At 43.4% G+C, this 16,857-nt stretch overlaps 1 pseudogene; it reads right to left on the bottom strand.

Moving 5' to 3' along the window:
- Window positions 1-16,857, bottom strand: part of LOC115151260 (diphthine methyl ester synthase-like) — a 47,437-nt pseudogene that overhangs the window by 29,029 nt on the left and 1,551 nt on the right.

Below are 16,857 nucleotides of genomic sequence, written 5' to 3'. Positions count from 1 at the left end.
AAGACATATTTAAACCAACTTTAGACATTACTATTCAATAAAGATTTTTGTTAGCTTATTACTGTTATAGTTCTGTCCAGAGGGGCAGCAAAGAAGAAACATGCACATCTGCTTGGTCAGGATTTATCTGGATTAGCCAGCTCTGTGTTTGTTTAGGGTTTTAATGCCTTACCCAGACGTCTTCATTGGGTGCAGGACACCCATGATAACAGACAAACAAACACAGCAGCCCCAAGTCACTCACAAACTCTAGTAAGGAGTTGCCCACAAGCTCAGGTCAAGCAGTGGTGGGAAAAGTACCCAACTCTCATACTTGAGTAAAAGTAAAAATACCTTATTAGAAAATGACTCAGGTAAAAGTGAAAGTCACCCAGTAAAAAACTACTTGCGTAAATGTCTAAAAAGGTATTTGGTTTTAAATATACTTAAGTATCAAAAGGTAAATGTAATTGAAAAAATATACTTAAGAATCAAAGTATAAACCATTTCAAATTCCTTATATTAAGCAAACCAGACACCGCACCACACACGAAGTGGGAAGTTTACATACACGTAGGTTGGAGTCATTAAAACTCGTTTTTCAACCACTCCACAAATGTCTTCTTAACAATCTATAGTTTGGCAAGCTGGTTAGGACATAGTAATTTTTCCAACAATTGTTTACAGACAGATTATTTCACTGTATCACAATTCCAGTGGGTCAGAAGTTTACATACACTAAGTTGACTGTGCCTTTAAACAGCTTGGAAAATTATGTCATGGCTTTAGAAGCTTCTGATAGGCTAATTGACATCATTTGAGTCAATTGGAGGTGTACATGTGGATGTATTTCAAGGCCGACCTTCAAACTCAGTGCCTCTTTGCTTGACATCATGGGGAAATCAAAAGATTATATATATAGTGGGCACATTTTGAAATTGCTCCCAAGGATGAACCAGACTTGTGGAGGTCTACAATATTTTTTTTCTGGGGTCTTGGCTGATTTCTTTTATGTCTGATGTTGTAGTGTACACACACACACACACACACACACACACACACACACACACACACACACACACACACACACACACACACACACACACACACTTTACAAATGAAGCATGTGTTTAGTGATTCTGCCAGATCTGAGGCAGTAGGGAGGACCAGGGATGTTCTCTAGATAAATGCGTGAATTGGACCATTTTCCTGACTTACTAAGCATTGGAAATTTAAATACTTTTGGGGGTCAGGGAAAATCTTTGGAGTAAAAGTACATTATTTTCTTTAGGAATGTAGGGAAATAAAAGTAATCCAAAATATATATAGTAAAGTACAGATACCCCAAAACACGACTTAAGTAGTAATTTAAAGTATTTTTACATAAGTACTTTACACCACTGAGGTCTAGGATCAGCTTACCATACCCCTATTTATAGCGTTAACCGCCAGGAATTAAAATATGAAAATGACCATAGATCAGCTCTTGTGCAGAGTTCTAAGCCCAATACATTGTGTTTCTTATTGTACTTGAAGGCCACTGGGTGAGAGTGTGCGTCAATAACAATTAATTCACCCCCAATGAGGATTATCGAATCACAGTGTTGAATCAACACACATTCACATCTCAGACAGACAGAGAGACAAACAGGGACAAGAGCATACTGACGTCTTATTCTTTTACTGTCAGTGACTGACATGCACCTGAATGGGTGATGCCAAGGGGGTTCTCTACTGTTAACTGTCAGTGACTGACATGCACTGGAATGGGTGACGCCAAGGGGGTTCTCTACTGTTAACTGTCAGTGACTGATATGCACTGGAATGGGTGATGCCAAGGGGGTTCTCTACTGTTAACTGTCAGTGACTGACATGCACTGGAATGGGTGACGCCAAGGGGGTTCTCTACTGTTAACTGTCAGTGACTGACATGCACCTGAATGGGTGATGCCAAGGGGGTTCTCTACTGTTAACTGTCAGTGACTGACATGCACCTGAATGGGTGATGCCAAGGGGGTTCTCTACTGTTAACTGTCAGTGACTGACATGCACCTGAATGGGTGATGCCAAGGGGGTTCTCTACTGTTAACTGTCAGTGACTGACATGCACCTGAATGGGTGATGCCAAGGGGGTTCTCTACTGTTAACTGTCAGTGACTGACATGCACCTGAATGGGTGATGCCAAGGGGGTTCTCTACTGTTAACTGTCAGTGACTGACATGCACCTGAATGGGTGACGCCAAGGGGGTTCTCTACTGTTAACTGTCAGTGACTGATATGCACCTGAATGGGTGATGCCAAGGGGGTTCTCTACTGTTAACTGTCAGTGACTGACATGCACCTGAATGGGTGATGCCAAGGGGGTTCTCTCTCTGTTTGTGGTCTGACTTGTCAGTAAGAAGATGAAAATCAACCAAAGAGATACCATAGGTTAGGAGAGACATGTGGGCTACCAGAGATATAATGCAGGCTTTAGCTTGGCAGGCCAACACAGTCTTGGGTTGAACTAATGACTCAGGATCGATGTCAGATTTTATAGCAGTGACCTAGGAAGGAGGCCAGTAGACCCCAGACACCACCTCCAGTAGATCTAATAGCCATCTTTATGATCCAGCCTGGGTCCTGATGTTGGACCTCTACAGTAAATGGCAGACACATAAACCAAAAATCACATTGTTTTACACTCTTATTTAACATCTCTAAATATGTCTCTCTCTCTGTAGACAGCATTACTTATGCTGGTTTCAAACACTGTTGGAGAAGAGGGATTTTATAAAACAGATTCTGTCTAGAGGGAATGCCTAGTCCATTTAGTGGGAATAAAGGTTGTTCTCAGGACCCCTGGCCCGCTCACTTGGCTTGGTTGCACTTGTAACTTGTTCTGTGGACTTGGTGTTCCTGGTTCTCATTGTTATAGGCCACTGTCTTAGTACTGGCTTGAGAGGCAGCACTGGATGAGAACTTGCGTGTGTGTGTGCATGACATAGAGTAATGTGAAAGGCAGTAATGTGATTTATACACACTTATGAATGCCATGCATTTCTGCTTATTAGTACGTTGGCAACATTAATGGAGACATTAGAGGGTAGAAGTTACAGATACACATCTCTCTCATGTATTAGCTCTGTCATCATACCAGGTATTAATCAGACAGGCAAAAGGCTTGGCTCCATTACGATGATCATCATGTCCCTTGTCATATTAATCAACCCTGACATAATGATCTACCACAGCAATACATAACATTTTCCTCTACGTTCCAAATCTTAGGATATCTACATTATTAAGTGTTCCACATGAATCCACGGTTGTGAAAGCTGGTAAAGCATGTTAATTATAGCAAATAGCCATGGTTCTGACAATGCCCCTCTTTTTTAATTCAGTTGTCCAACAGATTTCCCCTGCTGATAACATTTCTTGTTCCTCTATTGTCACTTGGAACACAGTGTCCCCTCACAAGAAGCTGTTCAGCTCACACACACACACACACACACACACACACACACACACACGTTTGTGTTGGCATTTATAGTGTGTGAATGTACGGTATACTATGTATGTTTGTGCCTTTATCACAAAAGGTATTACTAGACCATGTTTGCTTAAAACAACAACTAATCATTGCGATCGGATCTCGTCAGCTCTCCATTATGTGTTGAGTCCACATCCCTTGATTGTTTCTCCTTTCACCATTGGTCCACTAAGAGCATCTATTGGGTGGTCTGGTGGGATCAGTGAGGTTGGATAATAGCATGTTATTATTAGAGAAAAGAAACTAAGCTCACCTGCTATGTACAGTATATAGGAGGAAAAATGCTGCACTTTGGTCTCCAGCTTAATTGTAGCACGTCATTCATTTGATCTTTTCCAACATAATATCTTGGAGAACAATGGAAGTTTACTAGAAAAATTATAATATTTTATAAATATTCATGACGTATAATTCTTAGGTTCCCTTTAGTAAGCACTATACAACTCTTTCCTATGATCTGATGAACACACAACTGTAATCAGTCTCCCCACAAATGTTATTATGAGCCTTATCCAATCCATATCGCGGAAGTTCACCAATACAGCGTGATTAAAGGCAATGTTCGCGCGTTAGCAGAGACTTAATTCACCGGAAATGCGGTATATGTCGACTCAGTTGGAAATGACCTTTACATTTCTATCACGCTTCAACCATACAGACTTCATAGAGCCCTGAGTATTCCAAAGTTAGCATTTGAGGTAATGTGGGATATGACGAGTCAGTAGGCCTTCCCAAACCACCGCAATGTTACCAGAAAGGGCGGTGTATGACTCACAGGAAGTGATGGAGAGGGAGCAGTCTAGTTCTTTCCTGTGTTCCCTTGGTAACGTCACCACTACACCCCCTCCCTCTCCCAGACTCCAGAGAGCTTGACTGTCTTTATATCTTTCTATTCAACCAATAGAAAGTTACCTCCCAAGGAGGCCACAAGACGTAACTAGTCGGTCATAGTTAGAGGAGCACTTTAAAAGCACTTTTTTTGTTTCATGGGTTTGATTTGTACAGTCAAGTTTCACTGACTCCTTCTAATGCTACTGCATTCTGTCCTTGCTCTTTGGTTACATGTGACTTTAGGGACCCAGGCATTGTCATAATACTGACCTACAGTAGTAGCAATATAACACTTGTCGTTTATGAAGAGGATTGACATACCACATAAAATGATGCAACTATTCATATCTACTACAACAGTAGCCTACTACTCCCACCAGGTACACTCCCCTCAGACGTAGGAACTTTCACGTAAGACCATGCACACACAGGCAGCAATTTGTAAACAAAATCAACAGTGTAAACATTGCTACAGTATGTCGAGATGAGTAGGAGCAACTGGTGGGTGGGTTCTGGGTCTTATTTCATAGACTGACTTTTCATTTACAGGTTGTGCATTCCAACTCTGGGACTTCTTCTGTCTGCTCCTAACCCATCCAATGGCTCCATTTACATTCCTATGACATGCTTAGCTTAACCCTTTAAATCAACCACCCCCTTCCCCAATTCCCCTCTACCCTTCAGTGAGCCGCCCAAACCCAGCCACCACTTCAACATCCCTCCTCCCCAACAAGCCTTCCATGGGTATGGTTGGGGTCAGGGTCCTATAGTACTGTTCTCTTTTTCTCGAGTTCTTGTTCCGGTTTGTTCCGTCTTTAGACAGTTGGTAGTAATTATTGCTACAGTGACAGTTGGTTCTGACATTCCTACATATTACAATAGATTTTTGTTAGAGCAGTCCAAACATTGTGCTGATGAGTGTCCTTTGGCCTGCTGATTTTGTTAATCAGTTTTTATCTCTTATTTAAAAGGTCCCCTATATTACATTTTCATCAAAGATTTACCTAAATATTTTCCATATGTGAGTAGAGTAGAGCACCTGAGTTGTATTTTATAGCAAGATCTCAGTCAGAGTAAAGTCAAAGATGGAGGTAGCATAGTGTTTATATTGAAAAGAATCCAGAAAAATCTTGAAAGACAACTGAAGTCACATGTCAAGAGGATAGGTTTGTCTTTTGTTGTACTGTAGAGTGCATGCCTTAGATGTGCTTTTTAATGACATGCACTCGATTACATTTGCACATTGTTGATAACACTGATTTAATTTAAATGTATAATGAATTTAAACACCAATGCCAAGAGCTGGTAGCCTGAGATAAAGGAATAATTGGAGTAATTACAGTTTGGAAAATGCCATGCTCATTGTGTGTTTATATAGAAGACTGGTTTCAACTGAACGATGCTATCCTGTAATGTTAAATTATGTACAACACATGATTTATGCTCTCATGGTGCATTCAAACAGTCCATTTTTGCTATGTAAATTGATGGGAGGAGTCTAGTTGATGTCTAGTCCAGCCTTCTATGGCTAAAGATTGTGCTGCTGCCAACAATGGAGAAGATGGGGTTATGACTTGTGCAGTTGATAGAACAAAGAACGAGCATTAGGGATAGCACACATCCTTGTGGCACACCGGTGTTTACAGATTACGATGTAGTAATCTCCACTGGGTGCTTGTTTACTGAGAGCATTAACTGGGCTTTATATTGTTAACCTTTAAGTGTATCCTCGTAATATCTTTGACTTCCTAGAGATCAAGGTGTTCATTGTGCCATATTCTCACTCTTTATTTATGTACCATTTGGCTGGTTGGCATTGGCTGTCTGACAGCACAGTATCTCATCAACTGAAAGACTGTGAGACATGAGGACAAAGCTGAATGATGGACACAGAGTCGAGGGAGTTTGTCACTTGGCAGAGAGTGAGCTGGATCTCCCTGTGGTCCAACTCTCCACGGTGATACAGGAAGTCCCCTGGAAAGGGACCCGGACATCTATCTTTTGAGACTGCAGAGAGTAGAGTTTGGCCCAATCACTACATTGTCCTCTCACAAGAGACTGACATTTTATTGGATGATTTACAGACGATTCAAGATGATAATTTATATAATTTTCATAGCACCCTAATGAAGGCTTTTAGCTGAAATGTGTTGTTTAAGTGTTTGTCTGTTCAACTATTCAATTCATCCATTATATCAACAACTATACTGAACCTACAATTCTGCATGTTTTTTTCAACAAAATCTTGGATGGTGGGACATGTGTTGTTGGCATGGAGTCAGTCAATTTTCTTCGTCTACCCAAAACTAGATAGATAAATTAATTAATGCTTTTTAATTGTACAAATCTGAGAGGTTTTTTAATCATGTTTCCTCTCTGTTACACGTGATTGTTCCATTCCATATTAATGAATATATTGTGCTGGTGGATGGGTTGTAATAGTTTAAATTGAAAAGATTAGCTTGGGAAGAGCAAAACCAGCAAGCGTGCCTTTTATTTCCCAGCAGGGAGACCTCAGTGGGCCGACCCTGGTGTTAGTGATATCAGGTGCCAGCTGGTACTTCCCCTGAATTATCCCACTTTCTTAGGAGCATCTGTAGTGACATAGACTGTACCGTCTGGCCTCTCGCCAGACGTTGACACTTCTCACTCCGCTTACCATTAGATTTCCCTAGAACAATCGGGGCCCATTTCAGTCCACACCTGAGCCAAGGCAAACAAATACAACAAAGCGAGGGGTCTTCCATGTAAGGCTACAGATGTAGGATCTTAATTTAAATCACCCTGTTGCAGGATAACTTTCCTGCAATGCAGGAAATGTACAACCTGTAGTGTATTTCAGGTTTAAAAAGACATCTAAAGTTAGTAATTTCCACTTAGAAATTTCAAACATGATTTTCCCTTACGAAAAATTCAACCCCTGCAAAATGTCCATTGGTAGGGTTTAGTAGTATTTATTAGGCTCCCCAATTAGCTGTTGCCGAGACCCTTTGAGGTACAGGGAGCACAACTGCATCTCTGTCTCTGCTTTTGAGCGCCATATCATGACAAAGAAACTACTCAGTTAATAACCCATGGATGTTTATCAAGACAAAAAGGGATTCAGACAAAGTGTACCAACTGAAAACCAGGAATTACATCCTGGGAGAGAGAGTCAGAAGTCAACAACAATAATAATCACCATGGTGATTGTAACAACGGTCATGTGTTTTGATAGAATTTTGGGTGACATGGCTGCCCCACCTTTTATAGAAGGTTCCCAGCCATTCTAGGACTCAGGCATGTGTATGCGTTCTGACCTCACTACCTCTTTGAATAAGCCCTCCGTCACACACACACACACACACACACACACACACACACACACACACACACACATCCTGGGTCAAGTGTTGTGGCCGGTCAGTTCGAGCCAAGCCATTGTTTAGGGGCGTCGTGCCTCTAGAATGGACAGTGCGTACCAACAGATCCCAGGTCAGGAAATGGGGCTGGAAAATAAGACACAGAACAGCAATTTCCATTACTCCATTTGTGAGTTCCAGTTCATCATATATTGATTGCATTGTGGCAAGTGCTGAATGTTTTATTTTAAAATCACTGAGACTGTGTTTTAAAATATGTAACGTGTTGTCTTTTGGACAATGGCGTCAAGGTTCACCTAGGTGGGGTCACTCAAACATCCTGAGACCAACAAGTCGTGGATATTTATAACCTTTCTGTTGACAGCGAGACGAAATATACTGCTCAAAAAAATAAAGGGAACACTTAAACAACACAACGTAACTCCAAGTCAATCACACTTCTGTGAAATCAAACTGTCCACTTAGGAAGCAACACTGATTGACAATACATTTCACATGCTGTTGTGCAAATGGAATAGACAACAGGTGGAAATTATAGGCAATTAGCAAGACACCCCCAATAAAGGAGTGGTTCTGCAGGTGGTAACCACAGACCACTTCTCAGTTCCTATGCTTCCTGGCTGATGTTTTGGTCACTTTTGAATGCTGGCGGTGCTCTCACTCTAGTGGTAGCATGAGACGGAGTCTACAACCCACACAAGTGGCTCAGGTAGTGCAGCTCATCCAGGATGGCACATCAATGCGAGCTGTGGCAAGAAGGTTTGCTGTGTCTGTCAGCGTAGTGTCCAGAGCATGGAGGCGCTACCAGGAGACAGGCCAGTACATCAGGAGACATGGAGGAGGCCGTAGGAGGGCAACAACCCAGCAGCAGGACCGCTACCTCCGCCTTTGTGCAAGGAGGAGCAGGAGGAGCACTGCCAGAGCCCTGCAAAATGACCTCCAGGAGGCCACAAATGTGCATGTGTCTGCTCAAAACGGTTAGAAACAGACTCCATGAGGGTGGTATGAGGGCCCAAAGTCCATAGGTGGGGGTTGTGCTTACAGCCCAACACCGTGCAGGACGTTTGGCATTTGCCAGAGAACACCAAGATTGGCAAATTCGCCACTGGCGCCTTGTGCTTTTCACAGATGAAAGCAGGTTCACACTGAGCACATGTGACAGACGTGACAGTCTGGAGACGCCGTGGAGAACGTTCTGCTGCCTGCAACATCCTCCAGCATGACCGGTTTGGCGGTGGGTCAGTCATGGTGTGGGGTGGCATTTATTTGGGGGGCCGCACAGCCCTACATGTGCTCGCCAGAGGTAGCCTGACTGCCATTAGGTACCGAGATGAGATCCTCAGACCCCTTGTGGGACCATATGCTGGTGCGGTTGGCCCTGGGTTCCTCCTAATGCAAGACAATGCTAGACCTCATGTGGCTGGAGTGTGTCAGCAGTTCCTGCAAGAGGAAGGCATTGATGCTATGGACTGGCCCGCCCGTTCCCCAGACCTGAATCCAATTGAGCACATCTGGGACATCATGTCTTGCTCCATCCACCAACGCCACGTTGCACCACAGACTGTCCAGGAGTTGGTGGATGCTTTAGTCCAGGTCTGGGAGGACATCCCTCAGGAGACCATCCGCCACCTCATCAGGAGCATGCCCAGGCGTTGTAGGGAGAGCATACAGGCACGTGGAGGCCACACACACTACTGAGCCTAATTTTGACTTGTTTTAAGGACATTACATCAAAGTTGGATCAGCCTGTAGTGTGGTTTTCCACTTTAATTTTGAGTGTGACTCCAAATCCAGACCTCCATGGGTGGATAAATTGAATTTCCATTGATTATTTTTGTGTGATTTTGTTGTCAGCACATTCAACTATGTAAAGAAAAAAGTATTTAATAAGATTATTTCATTCATTCAGATCTAGGATGTGTTATTTTAGTGTTCCCTTTATTTTTTTGAGCAGTGTAGTACAGGGGTACCTTATTTTCTTATGAAAAACTGTATATAAACTCAGAAAAAAAAGAAACGTCCCTTTTTCAGGACCCTGTCTTTCAAAGATAATTAGTAAAAATCCAAATAACTTCACAGATCTTCATTGTGAAGGGTTTAAACACTGTTTCCCATGCTGGTTCAATGAACCATAAACAATTAATGAACATGCACCTGTGGAACGGTCGTTAAGACACTAACAGCTTACAGACGGTAGGCAATTAAGGTCACAGTCATGAAAACTTAGGACACTAAAGAGACCTTTCTACTGACTCTGAAAAACATCAAAAGAAAGATGCCCAGGGTCCCTGCTCATCTGCGTGAACGTGCCTTAGGCATGCTGCAAGGAGGCATGAGGACTGCAGATGTGGCCAGGGCAATAAATTGCATTGTCCGCACTGTGAGACGCCTAAGACAGCGCAACAGGGAGAAAGGATGGACAGCTGATCGTACTCGCAGTGGCAGACCATATGTAACACCTGCACAGGATCGGTACATCCGAACATCACACCTGCGGGACAGGTGTGGCAACAACAACTGCCCGAGTTACACCAGGAACACACAATCCCTCCATCAGTGCTCAGACTGTCCGCAATAAGCTGAGAGGAGGCTGGACTGAGGGCTTGTAGGCCACTAGACATCACCGGCAACAACATCGCCTATGGGCACAAATCCACTGTCGCTGGACCAGACAGGACTGGCAAAAACTGCTCTTCACTGACAAGTCGTGGTTTTGTCTCACCAGAGGTGATGGTCGTTTATCGTCGAAGGAATGAGCGTTACACCGAGGCCTGTACTCTGGAGCGGGATCGACTTGGAGGTGGAGGGTTCGTCATGGTCTGGGGCGGTGTGTCACAGCATCATCGGACTGAGCTTGTCATTGCAGGCAATCTCAACGCTGTGCGTTACAGGGAAGACATCCTCCTCCCTCATGTGGCACCCTTCCTGCAGGCTCCTCCTAACATGACCCTCCAGCATGACAATGCCACCAGCCATACTGCTCGTTCTGTGTGTGATTTCCTGCAAGACAGGAATGTCAGTGTTCTGCCATGGCCAGCCAAGAGCCCGGATCTCAATCTCATTGAGCACGTCTGGGACCTGTTGGATCGGAGGGTGAGGGCTAGGGCCATTCCCCCAGAAGTGTCCGGGAACTTGCAGGTGCCTTGGTGGAAGAGTGTGGTAACATCTCACAGCAAGAACTGCCAAATCTGGTGCAGTCCATGAGGAGGAGATGCACTGCAGTACTTAATGCAGCTGGTGACCACACCAGATACTGACAGTTACTTTTGATTTTGACCCCCCCTTATGTTCAGGGACACATTTTTCCATTTCTGTTAGTCACATGTCTGTGGAACTTGTTCAGTTTATGTCTCAGTTGTTGAATCTTGTTATGTTCATACAAATATTTACACAAAATAAACGCAGTTGACAATGAGAGGACGTTTCTTTTTTTGCTGAGTTTACATGAGTCAGAGTTTTATATGTAGCAACATCTCCATTTTTGATGCGATAACGGACATCTGCCAGCATGGAATTAATTCCTTCATAAACAACATCCAGTGTGGCTTTGTACCAGATGGCTTTGTGCCAGGTCTGGAAAGGCAGGCTTTTGTTTGCCACTGACCAGTCCTTTACACTCCAGAGCATTGAGTAATAGTAGACCTCTTCGGATCATCATCGATCATTTGTGTTTTGAAGTTTCAAAGACACAGACTCATTGAAAGTTGTTGGATTCAAACCAAAAACTAGACATTACAATGTAGTGTTTGCCACAATCTTGGCCTGTTAGCTAGTGGGTAAGCTCAACTTGGGGTAGGACTGAACTAATTGTCCATGGGGTATTTTGACATGGCAGTTCAGGGCAAGTGACCAAGACTCATGACCTGTCCAAATCCCATTTCCTGTTCGACTGAAAGACTCTGAAAATCAGAGAAAAGATGGCGAGAAAGAGAAGAGTTGTGAAGGGGGCGTTCCTCCGACAAAAGACTTCCCTCTGAGTGCAGTTCACCCTTTTCAGAGCTTGGCATAGTTTACTAAGCACCATGGCGACATGCTGAAGAACTAGCAGTGTCAATGCGCCTGTGTCATTTCATTCTCCTGGGTGCCTTAAGAAAACCTCCACTGGGGGAAGTGAATTTTCCCAAAGTTACGGTAATGTTAGATTCAGAGAGAAACACACTATGGCGTGGCAGGAATCTTAAAATGTGTTTAGGTGGTCGAGTGCATAGTTCTTCATTTCTGCCTATAACAGTTTTAGAGACCAAACTTGACAAATAGCTTCACAAAATACAGCCTCTCACCTGATTCCAAACCAATGCTTTCATGGAGAATAGTTCTAATAGTTCCAATCAGAGAGATGGTGGGTGTGGCACAGTTCTCTGGAGTTTCCAGTGAGGGATGGAGATGATGTCCTTCCACAGTTTACATTCTAATGTCAGTCAGCAAGCCCTGCCAAAGGAGGCATGGGTTTGGATGCCACTTCTGAAACCATGTTATGTTATCTCGGATGAGACCGAGAGACGTGTCAAGTTAACAGGAAGTTATATGGAAACAATACAGGACATGCATCTGGGTCTTTGAACTTTGACCAATATAGAATTAACCCTTTACAGGACAATGATTTTGCCTGAAATAATCAAACTAATCATGACAAAGACCTCAGTGTACAGTAGCCATTAACCTTTCTGAATGACTATCCATGACAGTCAAAAATAAGAGTATACGGCTTGCCATGTCAGAACTAGAGAAAATTAACAAGCAAGTGGGATGAAAAAGAAATGGTGGTCTACATATCAGACCTAATGTACGGCCAAAACATAGTTTGCTTGATGTTACTGAATATTGCAATGCACACATTCATATTTCCTATTCTACTTTAACTCCAGAGAAACCAATCAAAACTGAAAGATGTATTTAATTCCTGCAGAGATTATTACTAGGAAAGATTTCTCTGCTTTAATCTTTTCCACAGAAGCTGACAGATCATATTAAGAGGTCCCATAACTGGATTGAACCCCACAGTTTGATAACGGAAGACTAGTGACTTCTCTGTAGCTTGTTCTCACTTCTCCCCTCCCCGTTCAAGATCTGTGTGTTTGGGCGAGTGTGTGTGGTTATTTTTTTTCTTCTGCATTTAAAACACAAAGCATTCTTTTGTCGGACCAATCTGCAAAGGCCCTCTAAAAGCCAAAAGGCTTACGCTGAGCTGGATCACGTCACGCTCTGATTTGTTGCCCACGACAACAAATGGAGGTTCTTACTCTTTTGTTCAACTTACTTGTGTGGCCAGTCGCATGTCCAGGAACACAGATGTATAGGATACACACCTTTTCAAAAGTTTCAGAAAACTATGGCACTTTCTCATGGAGCCAAAATGGTTCCAGTATTCCACATAGTCAGTCCTGGCATGTCCAGAACAGTCTCCATCTTAGAGACCTTTGTTTTTTTTATTTAACTAGGCAATGGTGGTTAATCCTGAGCATTTAGCTACTTCTCAAGGCTTCCCCCAATGCTCACTTTAATGATGGTATGCTCATGCTGTAACAAATAATTGAACTGAGCTTTACAAAGCCTCTATCACAACACCTAATGAACAGCAACAATGTTGACCATCTCCCTTCCCAGTCCTGCATTTGCTGATGAATCCCTCCCTTTGAGAATGAAGCTCCCATGATTTATATGTCAATCAAATGGAAAAGACTGAAGTGTCACTGTCAACCATTTTACTCTAGGGGGTGAGAGACATTCCTGGGACTTCACAGCTAGCCATGACGTGAAGAACATGCAACATATGCCTTGCAATCTCACCCCATATTGTACTTGGCATCACATTTTATTTGTTATTTAGCAGATAGTCTTATCCAGGGTGACTTAAAACATTTTTCGTACTGATTCCCAGTGAGAATGGAACCCAGAACCCTGGCATTGCAGACACAATGCTCTACCAACTGAGGCACACGGGACCACATCTCATTGCTGTCTCTACTGATCATGCCATTGCATACTGTTTGTCCTTACAGGTTAACACGGACTCTCTTAAATGGTGACAATCTCAATTACATGCTCTGTAGGCCTTCCTCTGTTTGGGTGAAACATAAAATGGGAACATGATCATCTAAAATTCAATGCATTGTATTGATCATCCTAAAGTTTTGACCTGCCAGTGTTGTCCTTTTGACCTGCATTTTGATGACAGTGCTTCTGTATGTGGCCTTTATGGTCAGTATAACAAAGATTCCCAAACTATGTTTAGTGTGGGCCTGATTGGCGCTATCTATACTGACTGTGAGAACCGGATAGAGGAAGGAGAAAGGTATATTTTTTTAGGGCATTGGAAGGAAAAGGCAAGGATGTGGGGATTGTTATCTTTCATGAAATGTTGTTCTTCCACCCCCCTTACAACTTATATTTGACCCGGTTGAACTGGTGAAGGATTTTAGATAAGTTGGGACTCACTTTAATAGAATTGGGACTCACTTTAATGTCTGTGCTTGAGGTTGGTCAGGTACATTGAAATCCTGCTAAACGACTAAGTGTATCTTTTTCAGTCTATTTTCTATTACTCCATTCATACTACTTGTGCTTATCCGTGTGTCTTAAATGGGACTAATAAACATCTTGATAAGGACAAACTTTGTTGCCATTTTTATTTTACTTTACACTTAGACCTATCTAACGTAACATGAAACCCTTGGAGGCCTTGTAAAAACCTCCGGAAATTACTTTTGTTTTCTGTCCTCTCCTTCATTGACCATTTCCTGCGATCATATTCCTGTGGAATGCTTTATGAGAGCAGTGTAACGCTGTGAGTACACGCCATCGGTATTTTTACAACCCATGACTTGAGGGGGTTCTAAAAACACATACAGCTCCCACATGTTCTACTTCACCTCTAGGTAAATCCATCACTTGTTTGAGAGAAAGGCTTTCCTTTCCACTCCTGCTTTTCTTTTTTGGGGATTCCTTTTCCACACTGACATCTGACAGGGTCAACAGAACAACAGTCATGTTACCAGACACTAAATTGACATTCCTGTGTTCAATAAATACAAGAAACAGACAAAGTGCTACAGGGCAGGTTAAGTGCAGCAAATAATGTATGGCTTTCTTTAAACAGATGATTTGCACTAAAAACTTGATTTGTCTAGCTGTCCAAACCTACGGCTATGACGCTAAACTGCAACGATAATCTAGAGTAGTACCGCCTACTGGGTTGAGTGGCCTATGTGCTCTCATTGTCCAACATATGTCACATCTCCATCATTTTCTAGCCTATGCTCAGAGGTGGCCTCTGAACGTGTGCCTTTGTCTTGATGTAAAGTCTCTGTAGCTCATATATAACTACTATAACTTTTGGCACCCTGTGAAAAATATACTACACAAACATAAATCAATTTAAGTCTGGGTATGTTAACATTCATCAAACACATACAGTATTAGTATGGAGGGTAGGGGTTTATTGCATAAAGTACGATCAACCAATATACTTTCAAGTCTTCTCACAATCCAATGAGTGTGTTGGTGTGCGTGTTAGGGTTAAGGACATACAGATTCCGGTGGGGTTGCACCTGGAGAAGAACTGGGATAAGGATAAACCAACCAGATGCAACAGAATGAAGAGATCGCAAGAAAGGGAGTGGAATGGGCTGATGGTGAGATGCCCCATTCAGCTGGCACATGGATGTAAAGAATGTCACAGTTGAAGTATCATGGTGGATCAATTGCAGCACGGTGGAGCAATTTCAATGAGCACATCTCTTGGTTTTCCTCTAACCGTACCAGTGCGTTAAAGGAGCTTGTCATGTTGGGGCCTCTCCTCTTCCTTATGGGGCCAATGTTATTCACCTCCTCGACTCTCTCCTCTGAGAGTCATGAAACAAAGTCCTTGGAGCTCAAAAGCACAGTCCTCTGTTTGTTCATTCCCCTTCTCCTTTCTTCCTCTCGCCCCTCCACGTATTCTTTCTGCATGGCTACTCTCCCTCTGACCTCTCGGACATTGGAGGGGGGGGGGTTAACATGCCTAAGGTTTCAGCTGCTTTGGATCACATTCACACAAATGTATCAAATACGACAGCAATGTGTACTGTAGCAAAGAATTACTGTGAAATGATTCGTATATAAAGTCTAGAGGGCTTATTTGGATGGTCAATTTGTTTTAGATTCATGCTGATGTTCTGCTTCCATTAGGCCACTTTGGGAGAAACCACTATTGGAGGATAAATGAGCCAGAGACCTGTGGTGGATAAAGACTAAGTGAAGGAGATCAAAAATAAACAAAGAAAGAGGGATGGCAGTGGGACATCCCAAAATAAAGACCCTGTCTCTCTCTGCAAGCAGGCTTGTGATCTCACTTGGTTTGATGGTCCAGAGAGCTGACAGCGATGGTGCCAACGCTCGCTCACAGACAACCGACTGGAGCAGGGATATAGATATTCTCCCCCTGTCAAAGAATTCACCAAAGAGATCTCTTGAAGGAAGTTTTCCATGTTGTCCTCTTTCCTTTGAGTTCTTTTCCTCTCTCTTTGCTCTCTCTTTCTCACACAGACACAAACACGTAAGGATTTCCCCCCACTAATTCAAAGTAAAAATAATTTAAAAAACGAATTAACGCAAGAACATTTGATGTTGTGATTGCATAGGCCTAAGTGTACATCCTCTGAGGCAATACTTGGTGAAAACAGCTTTGGCAGCAATTACAGTTGTGAGCATTTTCTGGTTAAATCATTCCCAATACATAATGCAGCCACCATCATGTTTGAAACTAAGGGTGGTTGTGAATGAGTGACACACACACACACAGGAGCACAGGGGACGGAGCTGGGACTCTGGGAGCACAGGGGACGGAGCTGGGACTCTGGGAGCACAGGGGACGGTTGCTCATGGAGCACAGGGGACGGGGGGGGGGGGGGGGTTACTCATGGAGCACAGGGGACGGGGGGGGTTACTCATGGAGCACAGGGGACGGAGCTGGGACTCTGGGAGCACAGGGGACGGAGCTGGGACTCTGGGAGCACAGGGGACGGAGCTGGGACTCTGGGAGCACAGGGGACGGAGCTGGGACTCTGGGAGCACAGGGGACGGAGCTGGGACTCTGGGAGCACAGGGGACGGTTGCTCATGGAGCACAGGGGACGGGGGGGGGGTTACTCATGGAGCACAGGGGACGGGGGGGGG

The sequence above is a fragment of the Salmo trutta genome, chromosome 17, assembly GCF_901001165.1.
Source record: "Salmo trutta chromosome 17, fSalTru1.1, whole genome shotgun sequence".
Classification (NCBI taxonomy): Eukaryota; Metazoa; Chordata; class Actinopteri; order Salmoniformes; family Salmonidae; genus Salmo; species Salmo trutta.
Note: the sequence above shows the minus strand (reverse complement) of the source record. Positions and strands in the feature narration are given on the sequence as shown.